Raw genomic sequence first — 22,800 nt, forward strand, 5'->3', positions numbered from 1 at the left:
ATATATATATATATATATATATATATATATATATATATATATATATAAGAGCCTTTCTATGGTTAGTAAATACCCAGAAAACATGAAGTTTTTAATTCAAAATGATGTAGGTGGAGTGGAGGAGGCAACCTTGAGAGTAGAGAGCTGAGAGCTGATTCAGACATTTTGGACATTAATTTCAAGACAGTATTGAAGTGCAGGTTCTGTAATGTAAAGGAATCAGAAATGAGAACTCTATTTTAACTTATGTATTTTAGCCCTAAACTAGTTCCCATCTACACACACACACACACACACACACAGAGGTGCGCACATGTGCACACGTACACACACACACACTATTGCAGAATAAAAACCTAAAACTAAAAAATTGAAACTAAAATATTCTCTGAAGTTTTCTCAACTAGATGGTGAATAGTATAATTATCCACACTGAAATAGTTCTACTATATGACCTGTTTATCTTCATGTCAAATATTGGCCTTAGAAATCAAGATATCAGATGGTTAATGAGAAAACAGGCACAACCTTGGAGTGATAGTCCAGCAAATTACTAGTTCCATAGTTTCAAATTTTTAAACTCAATTTAATCGATAACAGAGACTAAAATTTTGTTCATATTTTACATACTGTTAGTTGGTGCTGACTGTTACAAAAACTTAAAAAAATTGATTTAAATTTCACCAGCATTAGTATGGAAAGCTTTAAGTTATTTGGTATACATAATTGAGGTTAATGTGCCAATTTTTTCTTGAAGAAAAGTACTAGTATCTTATTTCCCTGTGGTTTAAAGAGCTACCAGCCTGGAGAATCTTTTAAGCCCTTGAAACTGGAAAAGTGACATCCCTTTATTATCATCATTAACAACATTGTAATTTCTAGGTGAGAATATTCTTTAAGTGGTTTCTTGGCTCTTGTAGCACCAGTTAATGAGATTGGTCAAAGGTTTAATTTACCTGTCACGTTATTCTTCTAACTCAGAATCTGTGACCAAAGAATTACAGAAGCCTGAAAGTCTCTTGTTTTTCTTTGTTTCATTGTTTTCTGTGAAACACACACACACACACACACACACACACCATTTCTCCCTATTATCAAGCTCTTCTTGTTCTATTCTGCTCATTATGGAATTCAAACTCTATTCAAGTGATCACTCTTTAGCATGAGAATTTTTAAGAGGAAACTAACCTCCAAATCTTAACTTTGCTATTATTCCCTAAAGAGGCAAGACACTATCAGATTTAATTTATTTAATTATGCCTTTTCTAACCCACTAAACATTAATGCCTCTAACACAAAGTACAGGTTGAATTTTTCCAAAGTGGACCTTTGGACACTAGACTGTTGGATGTCAAGACTGTTAAGTAGCTGTCCTCTCAAGGTTAAAATTTTCTGTTCTTGTTCATGTAACATTTTATGAGCTGTTTTCTTTTAACTAACTTTTAAAAACACACTCAACATGTGCATGCTGTTATTAAAGAGCTTTAGGCTCAGAAGCAATGTAATATTTAACATTCTGACTTAGTTATATAATTTGCAAACAAATAATTTCAGATAATAAGTGCTATGAAGAAAATCAAATTAAGTGATATACTAGTGAGTGATAGAGTACAAACTGGTTAGGCAAGGTCTTTCTGAGAGACTGACATTTGAGCTGAGATCCAAACAAGGATTCAACCATGCAAGGATCTCAGGGAACTGTGGTCTAGGCAGAAAGAAAAAAAAAAAGCAGGAAGAACAAATTCGGCATGGCCAAGGAATAGAAAAAAAGCCAGTCAGTGAAAAGCAAGACTGGTAAGACACTGGAGAAGTAACCCCAGACCCCAGAACATTTAGGACTTGGATTTTATTCTATGTGCTAAGATAAGTCACTGGAAAATTCCAGGCAGGGGAATGTCATGATCTTTTTTTTTTTCCAAAGAAATTATCCTGGCTTTTAAAATTTCCCTCATTTGAAAATGTACTCAAGAGGGCAAGAGTTGAAGGAGCCAACAGCCTTCCATGTGAAAAAAAAAAAATGTGGTAGCCTGTGGCAAGACCATCATCTAAGATCACACTTTCCAAAGCCAATGCCACATTATACCACTTAAGGAATTTTTAGGCCTTTTAAAAATATGGATTTCCAAGACCTCACTTCTTAAAGTTTCTGATTCAGGGGTCTAGGGTTGATATCAGGACTCTGTATTTTAAAAATCTCCCCAGATGCTTCTAATGTACATTCCTGTATGTACTGCATGGAGCACCGGGTGTTATACACAAACAATGAATTGTGGATCACCACATAAAAAAAAAAAAAAAAACCAACCTAATGATGTATTGTATGGTGACTAACATAACATAATAAAATTAAATTTAAAAAAAAAACCCTGACCTAACTAAACCATACAGATCTGAAAATAAAGTTGAGAAAATGATCTTGAGTAGGAAATAAAATTTCAATACAAGAAAACTGTAATGAATAGGCATTTAAAAATAATTTTTCCCATAATTATCTTTCATCATACTAAAGGGAATCAGCATTTCTTTTAACAGATGAGAACACAGGTACTTAAAAATCCCCTTTGATATTCCTTCTGTTCACTGACCTGGGGATCTCTCTTATGGCCCACAGTCTCTCTTAATGCTAGTCAATGTATTTGCAGCTTAGCACACACAGTCTTTATAGAAAAGTACCAAACAATTTAGGTGTATATTGGCCTCTAACCTAATGTTCAATCTCAATGCTATTGCATTTCTGACAGATTTTCTTTGATCTTCTTTTATACAATCCTTTAGCATATGCATTCTAACCATGGTCTCTCTTGGTTACTATAGCAGCTAATAACTTTTCTGCTCCTGTAATTAATTCTGAAGCACAGCAATGGGATTTGCCTAATGTGGCTGATCTGGCCAGTTGTGTTTAATATTCCTTCCTCTTCCGAAAAACTCAACAGTGTAACTATGAACTTACCTCAACCTCACCTATATTCACCCTCCTTAGTGGACCAGACTTCGGAATAAATTGAAAGGATTATGTCAGAGATTATAACCTAAATAGATAACTTCTAAATTGGCTGTTTTCTCTGAGCCTGAGTAGTGACTCTCATCAGCACCCCAGGAGCTTAAGGCATTATTTTTAGATGTGACAAAGGAGTAAGAACCACCTGACTGCACATGTCCCCCTTTTTATCCCCTTACTCTAATTCACCAGCCTAGGCATAGTTCTCTTGTTGAAATTCCAGAACTGATTTTGTGCTGCTTTTGCAATAGTTTTTCCAGTTTTTCATATTGACAAAGCTTATTAGATGTTCCAGTGGGTGGATCTGCTCACCATGAACAATGGTGTTTCTCTAACTCAGCCTAGCACCTATTGACCGCCTCTCCATTGTTGATGACCATCACCTTTCACACTGGAGTTCAAAGTCTGTGTGAGTCTAAAGGGAGATTTTAATTTATCTGGGCACATCATAGCAGTGACTTTGACTCTATAAGCTCTCCATGAAATAATACTGAGGTTTGACCTGAGCAGAGACACTTCATCTCTCTCAGTATACCCCAAAAAAAAGGGTTGTTGTTCAGTTTACTGTGAACAGTTGGATGCCTACAGTGCCTGGTACAGTTCTAAAGCATGGGTAAGTACTGCCTTCCTCAGGCATGTCCCAAGACCATGGAGACATTTCTAAAAATAGGTGATAGTGAAACTTCCTCCTTATAGAGCAGTTTTCAACTTGGGTTGTATTAGCTTGTAATGGATATTTTGGAAATGTGTAGGAGTCTTTTTGATTATTGCAAAGATCAGAGGGCACTGTGGCACTTAGTGGGAAGATAGTGGGGAGAGGCAAGGATTCTTTATGACCTGCAATATTAAGCATTCTCTAGCACAATGAAAAATTGTTCCATGCTCTGCACTAATCTTGAATGTCCTTCAGAACAACGAGTATAAGTGAAAAATCTCTTTGTAAGTTTCTGAGGATTTTTTTGCACAGTTTCAATATAAACTGAATTATGCAGGGATACAACTACAAAGTAAAATAAGGAAAAATGTTAACTTTGATTTGTTGGAAACTGCTGAGAGGTATTCATTATTTCATAAAATTATGTCACTATTAACTGTTCCACTTCTGGTATTTCAATCAACTCTATCAATCTCACCTTGGAGCTGTACCATTCACAATGATTCTATGTGTGGGGAATATCATGTGGCTACTTCACTATGCTTTCTAGAGTGGCATGCCTATGCATGTGCATATTAAAATATGCATTTCATTATTTTCCCTTTACACTGGATTTTCCCTTTACATTGCATTAAAATATATTAATTTTTAAGAATATTTCATATGTGAGTAAGCTATATCATCTATGGATTTTATTTCAGGAGGAGTCAACAGTAGTACCATAAAACACTATATAAAAAGGAAATTTTGTTTGATAAAATCAGTAACCTCTTCCTAGGTGTAAGGCTCGCTTCAGATAGGCTTTACTTTTCATAACCTGCCTGAGGATACCACACTCAAAGCTACCACACACTACTAGCATAAAAGCCTATTTGTAACATAACTTTCTTATTCCAAATATAATAACTCTTATTAACTGAACACCTGTTATGTACCAGGCACTGTGCTATATACCTTTTATTTATTACATCTAGCCCTCAACTCTCAGGGGAAGTAGCATTTATCTTTAGCACTGTTTTACAGGCAAGAAAACTGATGCAGAGTGAAGGTTAAATAACTTGACTGAGGTCACACCATTTGTAAGTACTTTGACTCAAATCGATCAAATTTCAGTGCCAATGACTCCCAAAGACAGAGATGGACAGAATTCAAAACTGGAAAGGCAAAGAAGTAGGTAAGTAACTAGGCATAGCCATGGTCAGTTTGGCTAAGTTAACTGTGTAAAGGTGAAATCAGACAACAAACAAGACACTACCATCCACTGCCATCCCCCCTGGTCCTTCATCTTGACATTAGGACCCTCACTCAAGCCCCAGCAAGTTCTCACACTTTTCAGACTCTGAGCAACAGCACTTGAAAAGTGGCTAGTCTGAACTGAAATTTGCTATACATGTAAAACACACATCAAATTTCAAAGACTTAGGGAAAAAGAATGCAAACTATCTCACTAATAATTTTATATATAATATATATGTTCTCATGATCACGTTTTTGGGTATATTGGGTAAAATAATAATTTTACCTATTATTATGTTTCTAAGGAGGCTTTTTAAAATGTTAAATTATACATATGTGGCTCACATCACATTGGACAGAGCTGAGATAGATTGTTTTCCTTTAATTGAGTATCCTTCCCCTGCACAACAGAAATCTGTAGAAGCTTGGGGCCTTGGCCAAATGTTACCTGGAATGACTGTTCAGGGTGTTGGAAGCAGCGGGAGAAAACATTGTGGCTGTGTGGTGAGGGGAGGGTCAGCAGATGTTCCCACACATTTCATCATGTCATTTGGGTCACTTGGATATTGAGAACCACATGCTCATTTACTATTTATTACCATTATTTTTATCCCATATGCTTCACACAACTGCCAACACCTGGGAGCAGTAGGCAAAATCTGGAACAGAAGCTGTGTTTGAATACACATATAAAAAACAGTCAAAATACTTAATGTGTTACCTAAATATGATATTGTTTATATTTACTAACAGCAAAGAAGAAAATAAGTGGCTTGTAGGCCTACCAAAACCCAGGCAAGTAGTGTTAGTTCATTATAGATGGAAAACACTAGAATTAGGTTAAATATAAACTAATTCAAGGCAGGGAGTCAAGTCCATGACCTCTCAGGATTAATGCACCCAACAATCATACCCCCAACTTATATACTATAATAGTTTAAAAAAAAAAACCTGACTTCAATGAGGTTGACTATAGTGACCAATCACAATGATTTTTACCTCACACTTTTTTTTTGATGTAGTGTTCCATGATTTTTGTTTGTGTATAACACCCAGTGCTCCATTCAATATGTGCCCTCTTTAATACCCATCACCAGGCTAACCCATTCCCCCGACCCCCTCCCCTCTAAAACCCTCAGTTTGTTTCTCAGAGTCCATAGTCTCTCATGGTTCATCTCCCCCTCCGATTTCCCCCCCTTCATTTTTCCCTTCCTACTATCTTCTTTTTTTTTTTTTTTTTAACATATAATGTATTATTTGTTTCAGAGGTACAGGTCTGTGATTCATCCGTCTTACACAATTCATAGCGCTCACCATAGCACATACTCTCCCCAATGTCTATCACCCAGCCACTCCATCCTTCCCACCTGCCACCACTCCAGCAACCCTCAGTTTGTTTCCTGAGATTAAGAATTCCTCATATCAGTGAGATCATATGATACTTGTCTTACTGTGATTGACTTATTTTGCTTAGCATAATATCCTCTAGTTCCATCCACGTCATTGCAAATGGCAAGATTTTGGGGGTTTTTGATAGCTGTATAATATTCCATTATATATATATATATATATATATATATATATATATATATATATACACACCACATCTTCTTTATCCATTCATCTGTCGATGGACATCTTGGTGCTTTCCCTAGTTTGGCTATTGTGGACATTGCTGCTATAAACATTGGGGTGCACATACCCCTTCAGATCACTACATTTGTATCTTTGGGGTAAATATCCAGTAGTGCAATTGCTGGGTCATACGGTAGCTCTATTTTCAACTTTTTGAGGAACCTCCATACTGTTTTCCAGAGTGGCTGCACCAGCTTGCATTCTACCTGACCGTTTTTAACTGAACAAAATGTCACCAAAAAAATAACTTACAGACAAAACATATATATCCCTTCAAGGTCTATTAATGGAACAATTATTCATCACTTCTGATGTACCTTACTATGAAATATTACACATTTTGGAAAGGAAGAAAGGAAGGAAGCTAACTTTAGTTCTAAATGTCCAAGAAGTATTATTGCCTGTGATAGTTTCCTCCCATCCCATTTCATAGCCCTTAGAGAAAATCAGCATACTTTGTTTAACAAGATCTGGCCATGCCAAAAAGAGCAAAGAAGAGTTTCTAATTATTTTGTGGATGAAAGTGTGAAGCAACTGTTGTAACAACTTGGCTCAGGTCTCTAAGCTCATTATGGGGCACGTGCCCCTGAGGACCATTTGAGAGCATTCTCAGCTGAGCAAGCCAAATTGCAGAGGAACTGCAAAGTCCTTACTTCATCATTTTTTCTGGAAGAAACTAAGCACAATGCAAACACTTTTGGAGATTGTTTCGTTTCCAACTCAAATGTAGATCTAATCTGAAAAATTGTTTCTGGAGCCCACACGGAAAGGAGAGTTCATCACTCACTTCCCTCTACTCTAATGACATTTACCTCTTTCTGTCTGTCACATAATTGGGCACATATGTCTGTCTTACCAAACAGAATATAAACTCTATGATGGCAAGGAATACATACATCTTGATCTCTGTAGCTTCCCTAATCCCTGTCATATGTGGACAATAGGTTTTTATAGTATTGGATTTAATCTCTCAACTGTTCCAAAGAGCAGCAGCAAAGAGGATGCATGAGCAGAAGTACATTGGACTGAACAATTGGCAGAGCTGATTTATAATCTGAACTCCACCACTTAGTCTCTTCCGGGCTCAGCCGCATCCTCTGTAAAGCAAGAGGACTAAGCTAGCCTATTTCCAAGGTCCATTTCCCTTCCAACCCTTTGTGGTTCTCCTCATCTTTGCTTTAAAAAGTCTGAAAATGTTTCCATTTTGTTATCTAAGATAGAGCAGTTCTTTCTAATAAGGATCTAAAATATGAATGTTGCTTTCCACATTTTTATTATTTCCTGGAAAGCCCAGATCAGATTTTTAACCACATCCAGGAAGTCTACATCAAATTCTATCAACTTGATTTGAGATTTCATCCAGTAAATCGTAAACTGACTTTTATTTTTAAGGAACACTCCAGGTTAAGCTCCTCTGTATGATAGTTTATTGGGTCTAGGCACATGTGGGACAAATAGAGTAAAGAGAGGGGGAGGGTGGGGCAGACAGGTGGGATAGAAGGAAGGAAGGAAGGAAGGAAGGAAGGAAGGAAGGAAGGAAGGAAGGGAGGAAGGAAGAAAGGGAGGGAGGGAGGGAGGAAGAGAGGGAGGGAAATGTCTCTAAAAAAAGTGTAATTTCCTCTCAAGAAGGTGTTATATCTTTTTTTTCCTTTTGAACCGTTGATTATCCAGGCCCTCTTGCATATAGGATGGTTCTTGACACATAATACATGTTTATTAAATGTTTGAGGAATAAATATGTGAATAAAAAAATGAATAAGTAAATATACGATTAGAATTTTTGAAAACTATTACCAAAATATCTTTGCAGGATTGCATAGAAACAGTATGAATTTGTGTATGTCCTGGCTTTTGGCTTTGTCCTAGAAAGCCTAGATAACTAGGCCAAAAAAAGGGGGTGGGAAACTGCCACTAAATGTAACAGGAATGAATAAATGCACAGCCAGTGAAGCCAGGGAAAACTTAAGTGCCATCTTTATCCAGATATACCACAGGGACTGATCTGAAAGAGCTATAGCAGGCATGCCAAACCCCCCAGATTAATTCTCAGCAAAGACTACCCAGACCTTGGAATCCACCTTCAGCATCTCACTGTGAAATGCAAAATTATATTTGATTGACCTCTAACGTCAACTGACAGTCACCTCTAACACTTATTTTTTAAAAAGTTGGGGGTTATGGTTTCATGACTTTCTAAAATTACTGGTACCTTCCTGACTTACTTTTAATTGTTGGTGACTGCAATATATTTTTCTTTAATAATTACATTTTGGAAAAAAAAAACAAGTAGACACAAATTTCTTATATTAAGACAAAACAAGTAGAAAACAAACCTTGTGGAAAGAAGAACTTCAGTAAATAGAGTGGGAAATGACATATTTAACACAGGAAGAAGACTGAGCCCAACCCTGTTACAGAAAAAAAAGAAGATGGTGTAAAGGATAGTCTGGGACTGAGAAGGAGCCCTAGAGTTTAATTGGCAGAAAATTCACTTGGGTCCTCTAGCACCATGCTGAAATACAGAGAAAGAGCTCAATAACTGTAGAGAGTAATACTCTCTATTAAGAAGAATGAATGCTTGGGTGCCTGGGTGGCTCAGTCATTAAGCGTCTGCCTTCAGCTCAGGTCATGCTCCCAGGGTCCTGGGATTGAGCCCCGCATTGGGCTCCCTGCTCAGCAGGAAGTATGCTTCTCCCTCTCCCTCTCCCCCTGCTTGTGTTCCCTCTTTTGCTGTGTCTCTCTCTGTCAAATAAATAAATAAAATCTTAAAAAAAAAAAAAAGAAGTATGAATGCTTGAAGTAACAGAGGACATGTTGTGGAAATAACTGTGACACAAGCCATCAACATATAAACAAAAAGGAAAAAAGGTTCTAATACTTTCACCCCCTTTTCCATTCTCTTCTTTAAAGCTTGGCAAACAAGAAGGAATTAAAACATAACACTAAATTAGAACTATGAAGTTGTTCTCGTGATTTTCAAGACTTGCTATTCCAAAGATAATCATATATTGATTAAAGTTTTGATTTTAGAAAATAATGAAGTATTAACTGGTGTTAAAATGGAAATATAAATGATCAAAAATCCCCCCACCCCCCCAAAATTTTCCTTCCATCAAATTTTAAAATATTTCTTATGGTAGGCAGCCTCCAAGTGACTCCCAATTATTTTTGCCACCTGGTATGCCTGTTCCTGTGAACTCCCCTGACACATTGAATAAAGGTGATCTGTGTAACAATGGGATATTGCAGAAATAATGAGTGTGACTTTTGAGGGTGAAGAACAAGACCCTCTCCACAGTACAGGTACACAGAGATCTGAGAATGGGGCAGAAATAAAGAGAAAAAATCAAGCATCACAGTCCCCACACTAAGTACAGAGTAACACAAAAGGAATTTGAAGCTGATGGTACACAGAAAGTAATCACAGCACAACAAAATCCAAAGCCAGCAAAATTCCTGATACAAACAGCCAGCAGAAAAAAAACATACCCACTGCTAGACAAAATAACTTCAGTATTGTTCAATACACATTGTCCAGCACTCAATCAAAAGCAACTAGCAAGATGATAGATTTAAATCCATCCATATCAAAGTTTATATTAATTGTAAATGGTGGAAACATACCAATAAAAATAAAGAAATGATCATTCTGAATAAAGACAAGACCCAATTATATGCTATCTACAATAAATTCATTTTTAAGTATATAAACATAGATTAAAAGTAAAAGAACAGAAAAAGACACATCATGTAAACACCAATTAAAAGGAAGCAGGAGTGGCTATATTAATATGAGAAGAAGTAGACTTCAGAAGAAGAAATATCGCAAGGGATAAAAAGGACATTGCAAAGAAAAGAAAACATTACATAATGATTAAGAAGTCAATTCATCATGAAGAAATAACCATCCTAAATTTGTAGGCACCTAACAACAGAGTATCACAATATATGAAAAATAATTTGAAAGAACTAGAAAATAGACAAATCCACAATTAAAATTGATGAGTCAACAATCCCTTAGGTAAACAACAGAACAGGTAGACAGAAAATAGGTAAGGATGTGGAAGATCTGAATAACACTATTAACCAACTTAACCTGATATTTTTAGAATGCTCTACCCAACAATGACAGAATGTAAGTTATTTTCAGGTGCACAGAAAACATTCACCAATATAGACTCTATCCAGGACCATAAACCAAGCATCAAGAAATTTAAAATAATTGGGGTGCCTGGATGGCTCAGTTGATTAAGTGACTGCCTTCAGCTCTGGTCATGATCCTGGAGTCTCAGGATCAAGTCCCGCATTGGGCTCCCTGCTCAGTAGGGAGTCTGCTTCTCCCTCTGACCCTACCCCCCCCATGCTCTCTCTCATTCTCTCACTCTCAAATAAATAAATAAAACCTTTAAAAAAAAGAATTAAAAAAAAGAAACAAAATAATTGAAAAACAAAGAAATTAAAATAATTGAAATCATACAGACTGTGTTCTCTAGATTACATGGAATCAAACTAGAAATCAGTATCAGAAAGATATCTGAAATTTCCCCTAATATTTGGAAATTAAGCAACATATTTTTAAATAACTATGTCAAAACAACAGAAGTCACAAAGGAAATTAGAAAATATTTTGAATTGAATGAAAATGAAAACACACTATATCAAAATTTGGGAAATGCAGCCAAAGCAGAGCTTAAAGGGAAATGTATAGTGTTAAGTGTTTATATTAAAGACAAAAAGTCTTGGGGTGCCTGGGTGGCTCAGTTGGTTAAGTGTTGGACATTAATTTCAGCTCAAGTCATGATCTCAGGTCATGCGATCAAGTCCCACGTGGGCTCCTCACTCAGCAGGGAGTCTGCTTGAGATTTTCTCCCTCTCCCTCTGCCCCTCCCCCCACTCATGTGTGCATGCTAAAATAAATATTTTAAAAAAGAAAAAATTCTTAAATCAATTATGTAAACCTCTTAAATAAAGATTTTAAGAGAATGGTCCAAAATGATGGCATAGGAGGACCTTAAACTCATCTTCTCCCACAAATCTATACCTACAAATAGAGTGGTTCCTCCTAAAGAAGAACTGAGGGTTGATTGAACAGCTTCTGCACAACAAAAGATAAGAGGACCACAAAGAAAACATGAGAGATGGAGACATTGCAATAACAAGAACCCCATCCTTGATGCTACAGACTGCAGTGGGGAGGGATATCACTGAAGGGTCCATGTGCAGATTCACCCAAATTGAGCCACAGCACACACACACACACACACACAAGCAGGGGTTTTTTTTCTCCAATTTTTATTTAAATTCTATTTAGTTAGCAATACACTGCAATATTGGTTTCAGAAATAGAATTCGGTGATTCATCACTTATACACAACACACAGTCCTCATCATATCAAGTGCCCTCCTTAATACCCACCACCCATTTAGCCCAACCCACCCATTTCACTTCATCACCCCTCAGTTTGTTCTCTGTCTTTAAGAGTCTCTTATGGTTTCACTATTTTTTTTTTCAAAAAGCAGCAGTTTAAAAAACAACTAGACTACAAGTGAAGGAAACCCACTAGATAACCCTAGAGCATTTACCAAATAGTGGGGAATCTGCACTAATTCTTTCCAAGGTTGGTGAATGCCATTATTTTTGTTCCCCTTCCACCTTGATAGCACAGATGAGAGTAGGATCTGAGCACTCAACCTGGCTTGCTGGCTTGGGGAGCCCTGGGCCCCTATAACACCTGAGCTCCAGCTGTCCACCCAAGACAGCTCCTCCCATCTGTGCCCATATCAGTTCCAGCTGTCTCACCAAGGTCACCCCAGCATGGAGCAACCTGGGAGTTCCTAGCCTGTACCTACTTCATCTCCAGCCATCCCATCAGGAAAGCCTTGAAGCAGAGTACGCTGGGACCTCCAAGCCCATGCCCACTATAACTCTAGCCAGCCATCTAAGACACACAAGTCTATGCAGGGAACATTCCTATACAAGGTCACTCCTTCAACTCTGGGAGAGGTAGTTCCTTCACCTAATTCATAAAAACAAACAGAGAAAATCAAACAAAATGAGGAGACGGAGGAATATGCATCAAACAAACAAAAAGGCAAAATTTCAGAAAAAGAACTCAGTGAAACAGATTAGCAATCTACCTAATAAAGAGTTTGAATAATGGTCATTACTAATTTACTAATGGTAAAGATGCTCACCAGACTAGAAAGAGTGTATAAACTCATGAGAACTTCAACCAAGAGACAGAAAATATAAAAAAGAACACAATAACTGAAGAACACAATAACTGAAATGAAAAACATGCTAGAAGAAATCAACAGCAAATTAGAGGATGCAGAAGAACAGATCAGCAATCTGGAAGACAGGGTGGTGGAAAGGACCCAAGCTGAATAGCAAAATAAAAATATTTCTTTAAAAAAATGGGGGTAGGATTTTGGACCTCTGAGACAACATTAAGCATACTAATATTTGCATTATAGGGATCCTAGAAGGATAAAAGAGAAAGGGACAGAAACTAATTTGAAGGAAATAATAGCTGAAAACTTCCTACCTGAGGAAGGAAACAGACATCCAGGCCCAGGAAGCACAGAGAACCCCAAACAAGATGAACTCAAAGAGGTCCACACCAAGACACATAATAATTAAAGTGACAAAAGTTAAAGATAAGGAGAGAATCTTAAAAGCAACAAGAGAAAAACAACTAGTTACACAAAAGGGAAACCACATAAGGCTATCAGTTGATTTTTCAACAGAAACTTTTTGGGCCGTAAAAGAGTGGCAATAATATAGTCAAAGGGCTAAAAGAGAACCTCAACAAGATGGCGAAACAGTAGGAGACCTAAATTTCATCTGGTCCCAGGAATTCAGCTAGATAGGTATCAAACCATTCTGAACACCTACAAACTCAACAGGAGAGCAAAGAAAAGAAAAGCAACAACTCTCTGAACAGAAAAGCGACCACTTTCTGGAAGGTAGGACATGCGGAGAAGTGAATTCGAGGCAATATTCGGGAAGATAGACCATTGGGGGAGGGAGCCTCAGCTGGCTACAGGCAAGTGATAGAGCAATGGAGCACAAATTGGAACTTTTAGAAGTCTGCTCTGCTGAGGGACATCGCTCCAGTGGCTAAGTGGTAGTGGAACCCTTGCTGGGACAGTGTCGTCTCAGGACCCTCAGGGTCACAGAAAGACCAGGGATGCCCGGTGGCAGAGCTCCCAGGTATTGGAGCAGGGAAGCCGGCTGCAAAGAGTGAGCCAAGGAGTGGGCTCTCAGCTAGGGGTTGCCATAAACCATGATCCACGGCACAGTCGGGCCACTACTCTTCCAGCAGGGACCAAACAAGCGGTAGATCTGGGGCACTTCCCTTCCTGCCCTGGGAGGAACAGCACGGGAGGACACCTCAGGGATCTGTCAGGTTGAAGACTCCACACGGGGTTGGGTGCCAGAGATAGAAATGCTCGGTCACAGGCCAGGTGAGCACAGAGTGCAGCCAGAGACCAGGGAGACAGGAGTGACTGACTGCTTTTCTCTGAAGGCTCACTGAGGAGTGGGGCCCTGAGTTCTCGGCTCCTCCAGGATGGAGATTGGGAGGCTGCTATTTTCTTTCTTGTCCTCAAAAGCTGTACTAAAAACTTTCAGGGAACAAAAGCTACCAAGAGCAAACCAGCGCAGATTACCTAGCCCAGCCCCTGGCAAGGGCGGTGTAATTCCACCTAGGCAAAGACATTTGAGAATCACTGCAACAGGCCCCTCCCCCAGAAGATCAGCAAGAACATCCAGCCAAGACCAAGTTTACCGATCAAGGAGAACAGCAGAACTCCAGCACTAGGGGAATACAGCACACAGAATTCATGGCTTTTTGTCCCATGATTCTTTAGTCTTTCAAAGTTAATTTTTTTAATTTTCTTTTTCTTTTTCTGTTTTTTATTTTTCTTCTTCCCTTTTTCAACCAATATCTTATCAATCCCTTTTTTAAAAATCTATTTTTCATTTTTAGAATCATATTATATCCCTTCATTGTAGGTAACCTTATTTTGTGTATATATATTTATACACAAAATACATATATACATATATACATATAATACATATACACAAAATACATATACATATACACAAAATACATATACACAAAATACATATACACAAAATACATATAATACATACATACATATATATATATATGTTGTTCTCTCTTTAAAATTTTGGGATACAGTTTTTTCTAACAGACCAAGATATACCCTAAATCTCTAGTGTATGACTTTGTTCTACTCTCCTGCCTGATCACATTCTCTCCTTTTTTTTTCCTTCAAATTTCTCTTCTTTCTTTTTTCAACCAACTTCTTATCAATTCCTTTTATAAAATCTCTTATAATTTTCATCTTTACAGTCATAGTCCATCCCTTCACCATATTTACCCTTATTTTTGTACATATGTAAGTTTTTCTTTCTTTAAAATTTTGGGAGGCAGTTTCTTCTAACAGACCAAAATATGCCCCAAATCTAGTGTGTGGCACTGATCTATGCACCAGCCTGATCATATTTGATAATATTCTTTTTCTTTCTTTCTTTCCCTTTCTTTCCCCCCAGTTTCGGGTCTCTTCTTGTTTGTTTATTGTAAATTTTTCTGGTGTTGTTGTTACCCTGTTAGCATTTTGTTCTCTCATTCATTTGTTCTCCTCTGAACAAAATGACAAGATGGAAAAACTCACCTCAAAAAAAAAAAGAACAAGAAGCAGTACCGACGGCCAGGGAACTAATCAATACGGATATTAGTAAGATGTTGGAACTACAGTTCAGAATGACGATTATAAAGATACTAGCTGGGCTTGAAAAAAAGCATAGAAGATATTAGAGAAACCCTTTCTGGAGAAATAAAAGAACTAAAATCTAACCACATCAAAATCAAAAAGGCTATTAATGAGGTGCAATCAAAGAAGGAGGCACTAACTGCTAGGATAAATGAGGCAGAAGAGAGAATTAGTGATATAGAAGACCAAATGATGGAGAATAAAGAAGCTGAACAAAAGAGAGATAAACAACTACTGGATCATGAGGGCAGAATTCAAGAGATAAGTGATAACAAATTGATAACAAAATCAAACAAACACATAAACAATAACAAAATAATAATAAGGGACTTTAACACCCTCCTCACTGAAATGGACAGATCATCTAAGCAAAAGATCAACAAGGAAATAAAGGCTTTAATTGATACACTGGACCAGATGGACTTCACAGATATATTCAGAATACTCCATCCCAAAACAACAGAAGGCACATTCTTCTCTAGTGCACATGGAACATTCTCCAAAGTAGATCACATCCTGGGTCACAAATCAGGTCTGAAACTGATACCAAAAGATTGGGATCATTCCCTGCCTATTTTCAGACCACAATGCTTTGAAACTAGAACTCAATCACAAGGGGAAAGTTGGAAAGAACTCAAATACATGGAGGCTAAAGAGCATCCTACTGAAGAATGAATGGGTCAACCAGGAAATTAAAGAAGAATTTAAAAAATTCGTGGAAACCAATGAAAATGAAAACACAACTGTTCAAAATCTTTGGGATACAGCAAAAGCAGTCCTAAGAGGAAAGTATATAGCAATACAAGCTTTTCTCAAGAATCAAGAAAGGTCTCCAATACACAACCTAACCCTATACCTAAAGGAGCTGGAGAAAGAACAGCAAATAAAGCCTAAACCCAGTAGGAGAAGAGAAATCATAAAGATCAGAGCAGAAATCAATGAAATAGAAACCAAAAGAAGAGTAGAACAGATCAACGAAACTAGGAGCTGGTTCTTTGAAAGAATTAACAAGATTGATAAACCCCTGGCCAGACTTATCAAAAAGAAAAGGGAAATGACCCAAATAAATAAAATCATGAATGAAAGAGGAGAGATCACAACCAACACTAAAGAAATACAAACAATTATAAGAACATATTATGAGCAGCTATATGCCAGCAAGTTAGATAATCTGGAAGAAATGGATGCATTCTTAGAGATGTATAAACTACCAAAACTGAACCAGGAAGAAATAGAAAACGTGAACAGATCCATAACCATTAAAGAAATTGAAGCAGATATTTCCCAACAAACAAAAGCCCAGGGCCAGATGGCTTCCCAGTGGAATTCTACCAAATATTTAAAGAAGAATTAATACCTATTCTTCAGAAACTGTTCCAAAAAATAGAAATGGAAGGAAAACTTCCAAACTCTATTTATGAGGCCACCATTACCTTGATCCCCAAACCAGACAAAGACCCCATCAAAAAGGAGAATTACAGACCAATATCCCTGATGAACATGGATGCAAAAATTCTCACCAAAATACTAGCCAATAGGATCCAACAGTACATTAAAAGGATTATTCACCATGACCAAGTGGGATTTATCCCTGGGCTGCAAGATTGGTTCAACATCCGCAAATCAATCAATGTGATACAATACATTAACAAAAGAAAGAGCAAGAATCATATGATCCTCTCAATAGATGCAGAAAAAGCTTTTGACAAAGTACAGCATCCTTTCTTGATCAAAACTCTTCAGAGTATAGGGATCGAGGGTACATACCTCAATATCATAAAAGCCATCTATGAAAAACCTACAGCGAATATCATTCTCAATGGGGAAAAACTGAGAGATTTCCCCCTAAGGTCAGGAATGTGGCAGGGATGTCCACTATCACCACTGCTATTCAACATAGTACTAGAAGTCCTAGCCACAGCAATCAGACAACAAAAAGAATCCAAAACTGGCAAAGAAAGAGTCAAACTCTCACTCTTTGCAGATGATATGATACTTCATGTGGAAAACCTAAAAGACTCCACCCAAAAACTGCTAGAACTCATACAGGAATTCAGTAAAGTGGTAGGATATAAAATCAATGCACAGAAATCAGTGGCATTCGGGGTGCCTGGGTGGCTCACTCAGTTAAGCAGCTGCCTTCGGCTTGGGTCGTGATCCCAGAATCCCGGGATCAAGCCCCACATTGGGCTCCCTGCTCAGTGGGGAGCCTGCTTCTCCCTCTCCCTCTGCCTGCCTCTCTGCCTACTTGTTCTCACTCTCTGTCAAATAAATAAATAAAATCTTAAAAAAAAAAAAGAAATCAGTGTCATTCCTACATACCAACAATAAGACAGGAGAAAGAGAATTTAAGGAGTCGATCCCATTTACAACTGCAACCAAAACCATAAGATACCTTAGAATAAATCTAATCAAAGAGGCAAAGAATCTGTACTCAGAAAACTATAAAATGCTCATGAAAGAAATTGAGGAAGACACAAAGAAATGGAAAAATGTTCCATGCTCATGAATTGGAAGAACAAATATTGTGAAGATGTCAATGCTACCTAGAGCAATCTACACATTTAAAGCAATCCCTGTCAAAATACCATCCACTTTTTTGAAAGAAATGGAACAAATAATCCTAAAATTTGTATGGACCCAGAAAAAACCCAAATAGCCAGAGGAATGTTGAAGAAGAAACACAAAGCTGGCGGCATCACAATTCTGAACTTCAAGCTCTATTACAAAGCTATAATCATAAAGAAAGTGTGGTACTGGCACAAAAAACAGACACACAGATCAATGGAACAGAATAGAGAGCCCAGAAAGGCTCTATGGTCTTTGGTCTATGGTCAACTAATCTTCGACAAAGCAGGAAACAATGTCCAATGGAAAAAAGACAGTCTCTTCAACAAATGGTGTTGGGAAAATTGGACAGCCACATGTAGAAGAATGAAACTGGACCATTTCCTTACACCACACACAAAAATAGACTCTAAATGGATGAAAGGCCTAAATGTGAGACAGGAATCCATCAAAATCCTAAAGGAGAACACAGGCAGCAACCTCTTTGACCTCAGCCACAGCAACTTCTTCCTAGAAACATTGCCAAAGGCAAGGGAAGCAAGGGCAAAAATGAATGATTGGGACTTCATCAAGATAAAAAGCTTTTGCACAGCAAAGGAAACAGTCAACAAAACCAAAAGACAACCGACAGAATGGGAGAAGATATTTGCAAATGACATATCAGATAAAGGGCTAGTATCCAAAATCTATAAAGAACTCATCAAACTCAACACCCAAAGAACAAATGATCCAATCAAGAAATGGGCAGAAGATATGAACAGACATTTTTCCAAAGAAGACATCCAAATGGCCAACAGACACATGAAAAAGTGCTCAACATCACTCAATATCAGAGAAACACAAATCAAAACCTCAATGAGATACCACCTCACACCAGTCAAAATGGCTAAAATTAACAAATCAGGAAATGACAGATGTTGGTGAAGATGCAGAGAAAGGGGAATCCTCTTACACTGTTGGTGGGAATGCAAGCTGGTGCAGCCACTCTGGAAAACAGTATGGAGGTTCCTCAAAAAGTTGAAAATAGAGCTACCCTATGACCCAGCAATTGCACTACTGGGTATTTACCCCAAAGATACAAAAGTAAGGATCTGAAAGGTTACGTGCACCCCGATGTTTATAGCAGCAATGTCCACAATAGCCTTTCCTAACTATGGAAAGAGCCTAGATGTCCATCAACAGATGAATGGATAAAGAAGATGTGGTGTATATATATACAATGGAATATTATGCAGCCATCAAAAAAATGAAATCTTGCCATCTGCAACGACATGGATGGAACTAGAGGGTATTATGCTAAGTGAAATAAGTCAATCACAGTAAGACAAATATCATATGATCTCACTGATATTAGGAATTCTTAATCTCAGGAAACAAACTGAGGGTTGCTGGAATGGTGGGGGTGGGAAGGATGGGGTAGCTGGGTGATGGACATTGGAGAGGCTGTGTGCTATGGTGAGCACTATGAATTGTGTAAGACGGATGAATCACAGACCTGTACTTCTGAAACAAATAATACATTATATGTTAAAAAAAAAGAAGAAGAAGAATATAGTAGGAAGGGAAAAATGAAGGGGGGGGACATCGGAGGGGGAGATGAACCATGTGAGACTATGGACTCTGAGAAACAAACTGAGGGTTTTAGAGGGGAAGACAGTGAGGGGATGGGTTAGCCCGGTAATGAGTATTTAGGAGGACATGTACTGCATGGGGCACTGGGTGTTATACGCAAACAATGAATCATGGAACACTACATCAAAAAAAAGGGGGGGGGGAGCTAAAAGATAAAAACCCACAACCAAGAACATTCTACCCAGCAAGGTTATCATTCAGAATTGAAGAAGAGATAAAAAGTTTCCCAGGCAAACAAAAGTTAAAAGGGCTCTTCACCACCAATCAAGCCTTACAAGGAATGTTAAAGGAACTTCCTCAAGTGGGAAAGAAAAGGCCAGAGCTAGAAAATAAAAAGGAAAAAGTATCACTGATAAAAACAAGTATGTAATAAAGATAGTGCATCAATCACTTATAATGGTAGTGTGAAGGTTAAAGTATAAAAGTAGTAAAATCAATTTTATCTAAAAAAACTAGTTAAGGGATTCACAAAATAAAAAGATGCAACATATGACATCATACATAAAATGTGGGATAGGGAATAAAAAAGCAGTGCTTTTAGAATGTGTTTAAAATTAAGTGGCCATCAACCTAACAGAGTGCTATATACTTAGGATGATATATATGAACCTCATGGTAACTACAAACTAAAAACCTGCAATAGACACACCAAAAGAAAAAAATTAAGGAATCCAAACATAACAACACTAAGGAAAATCATCAATCAAAAGTGAAGAGAGCAAAAGAAAAAGAAAGGTGCAGAGAACTACAAAAACAACCAGAAAACAATTAACAAAATAGCAGTAAGTACATAGCTACCAATAATTACTTTAAATGTAAAAGGTCTAAATGTTCCATCAAAAGACAAAAGGTGACTGAATAGATAAAAAAGCAAGCCCCATCTATATGCTGCCTACAAGAGATTCACCTCAGACTAAAGACATAGAGACTGAAAGTGAAAGGATGGAAAAAGATACTCCAGGCAAATAGAAGTAAAACAAAGCAAAACAAGTCAGGGTAGCAATAGTTATATCAGACAAAATAGTCTTTAATGCAAAGACTATAGCAAGAGACAAAGTAGAGTATTACACAATAATAAAGTGATCAATCCAACAAGATGAAATAACAATTATAAATATCTATGTATCCAACACAGGAGCACATAAATATAAAAAGCAAATATTAACAAACACAAAGGGAGAAATTGACAGTAATACAATAATAGTAGGGGACTTTAACATTCTACTTACATCACTGGATAGATCATCTGGACAGAAAAGCAGGAAACAGTGGCTTTGAATGGCACATTAGATCACCTTCCTCTTAAATCTTCATCACTAAATATTCGCCTATGTTAAACTAGTCTACCTTTTTATACCCTTACTACAAGTGCAATGCCAAAGAATCATGAAACACATTCCTAAATATTTCTGAGAATTTACATTTTGGCCTATACCCTCATTTTGAAATTTTATTCTTATATATATTGATGGCTCAACCAAAATTTCTAAATTCAAATCCCACTACATGAACATGTAACCTTGGTGAATTACTTTTTTCTATATAATCTTCCTGATTCTGATTGTATTCCTGTACCATCCTTCTAAAGAATGAGAATTTTTTTTGCAGAAGCACTTTCATTAGTTCTGCTTGCCATATGTGGCTGATGTTTGAACTTTGTTTTTGATTTGACAATTTAGGAAGCAAAATGGTTCCTAATTTGGGAAATGTGGGTTTAATATATCTGCTCTGCATCAATTGGACTGGGCTGAATTTAGCTGATATTGTAGGAGTTCCTTAATAATTCAGAATTTTATAAATGTATCATCCTGCCAAATGATGTTCTCACACATTTGCACAGCACTTTTGGCCTCTGCAGTAAATTGAAGATAATGAAAACTGGTTGTGTTAGAAATTGTTTCTTTGTGGTGATACATGGAGGAATAAACCCCTGCTAAGAGCACATTGGGCTCTCTGCTCAGCAGGGAGTCTGCTTCTCCCTCTCCCTCTGTGTATGTGCGCGCGCTCTCTCCCTCTCCCTCTCAAATAAATAATGTCCTTCTCATTATGAGGTAACTATGTCTGTAAGGAGTCACACATCAAAAATTCCTTAGTGTGTATGGCAGAACCCATCTCATATTTACTTCAGGTGCTGGGAGGCTGAGAGCATCCTACTTCAAGAGCCTTCATCTCCCTTCTTCTCTGAATAAGGGTTTTCTCCAGAACACTGAAACCCAGCTATGTGGGTATTAATCCCTCCAGAATAATCTTCAGCCATGGGAAGAGGAGAGTCAGTGGATAAATGACAGCCTGCTCTCCTGTCTCCAGAGATGATTCTGAGATATGTTTCTCATGGTCTCTCAGAAAATCCCAAGTGGAACTGAGTTCCAATTGCCTAAAGGATAATTTTGCTCATTACAGCAATGTATTGGCATTTTCCCTGTCTCTATCTCACTTCCTCCCTTGAGCTTCCCAGAAGCACTTCCCAGATAGCTTCATGAGCCTAACATTCTTGTCTTAAAGATTACTTTGAAGACAACCCAAACTAATACAAATGGATTCATGTGTTTTCTGTTGTTTCTCTATAGCAGAAGAGACTGGAATACATGAAAACATTGGAAGCCCTGTGAGTAAGTAGGAAGAAAAATTTTGACAGTGGGATAAAAGATGTTGAAATGGATAGTGGGCAAATAAGAGGTGATGGGAGATGATGAAACAAGCCATTTAGTTCAAAGATGTAGGTCTAACTCCCCAATTCACCACTTAATTGTTTGACTGCCTGGCTTTGGACAAGTTACTTAAACTCTGAGGCATTGGGGTTTGTTATTGTTGTTGTTGTTATTGTTATTGTTGCTTAATAAAATAATGTCACTTTATTAGGGTCAGCAAATTCTCCAGTCCACAACAAAAGGAACTCAATTTAATGTAGTTTGTATTAACTATAATATTAAAGAGGTCTCACCAGTGATTGTTCATCTACAGCAAAAAGTAGGTTAAGAGAAATACAACCCCAGTTTTTTCTTAGTTAGTACTTTAATTAGAAATTTAGACTAATGGTCCTATTCTTAAATGTTGTTGTGGCTGTGTGCTGGCCTCTGTAAAACAAAACTAGTCATAAGTAACTCTTCAATGTATATACTCCAGACAGAAGTAAAAAGGTAAAAACAGAAATGACTAACAAGACATAATTACATACATAATTTGCTAGAAAATGGAGCTTGACATTACTTACAATTATATCAACATTCACAGAGGCTGACTATCATAGGCATATGGGTGTACTGTTACC

This window comes from Mirounga leonina, unplaced genomic scaffold (assembly GCF_011800145.1).
Source record: "Mirounga leonina isolate KUSES-001 unplaced genomic scaffold, KU_Mleo_1.0 Mir_93, whole genome shotgun sequence".
NCBI classification, from domain to species: Eukaryota; Metazoa; Chordata; class Mammalia; order Carnivora; family Phocidae; genus Mirounga; species Mirounga leonina.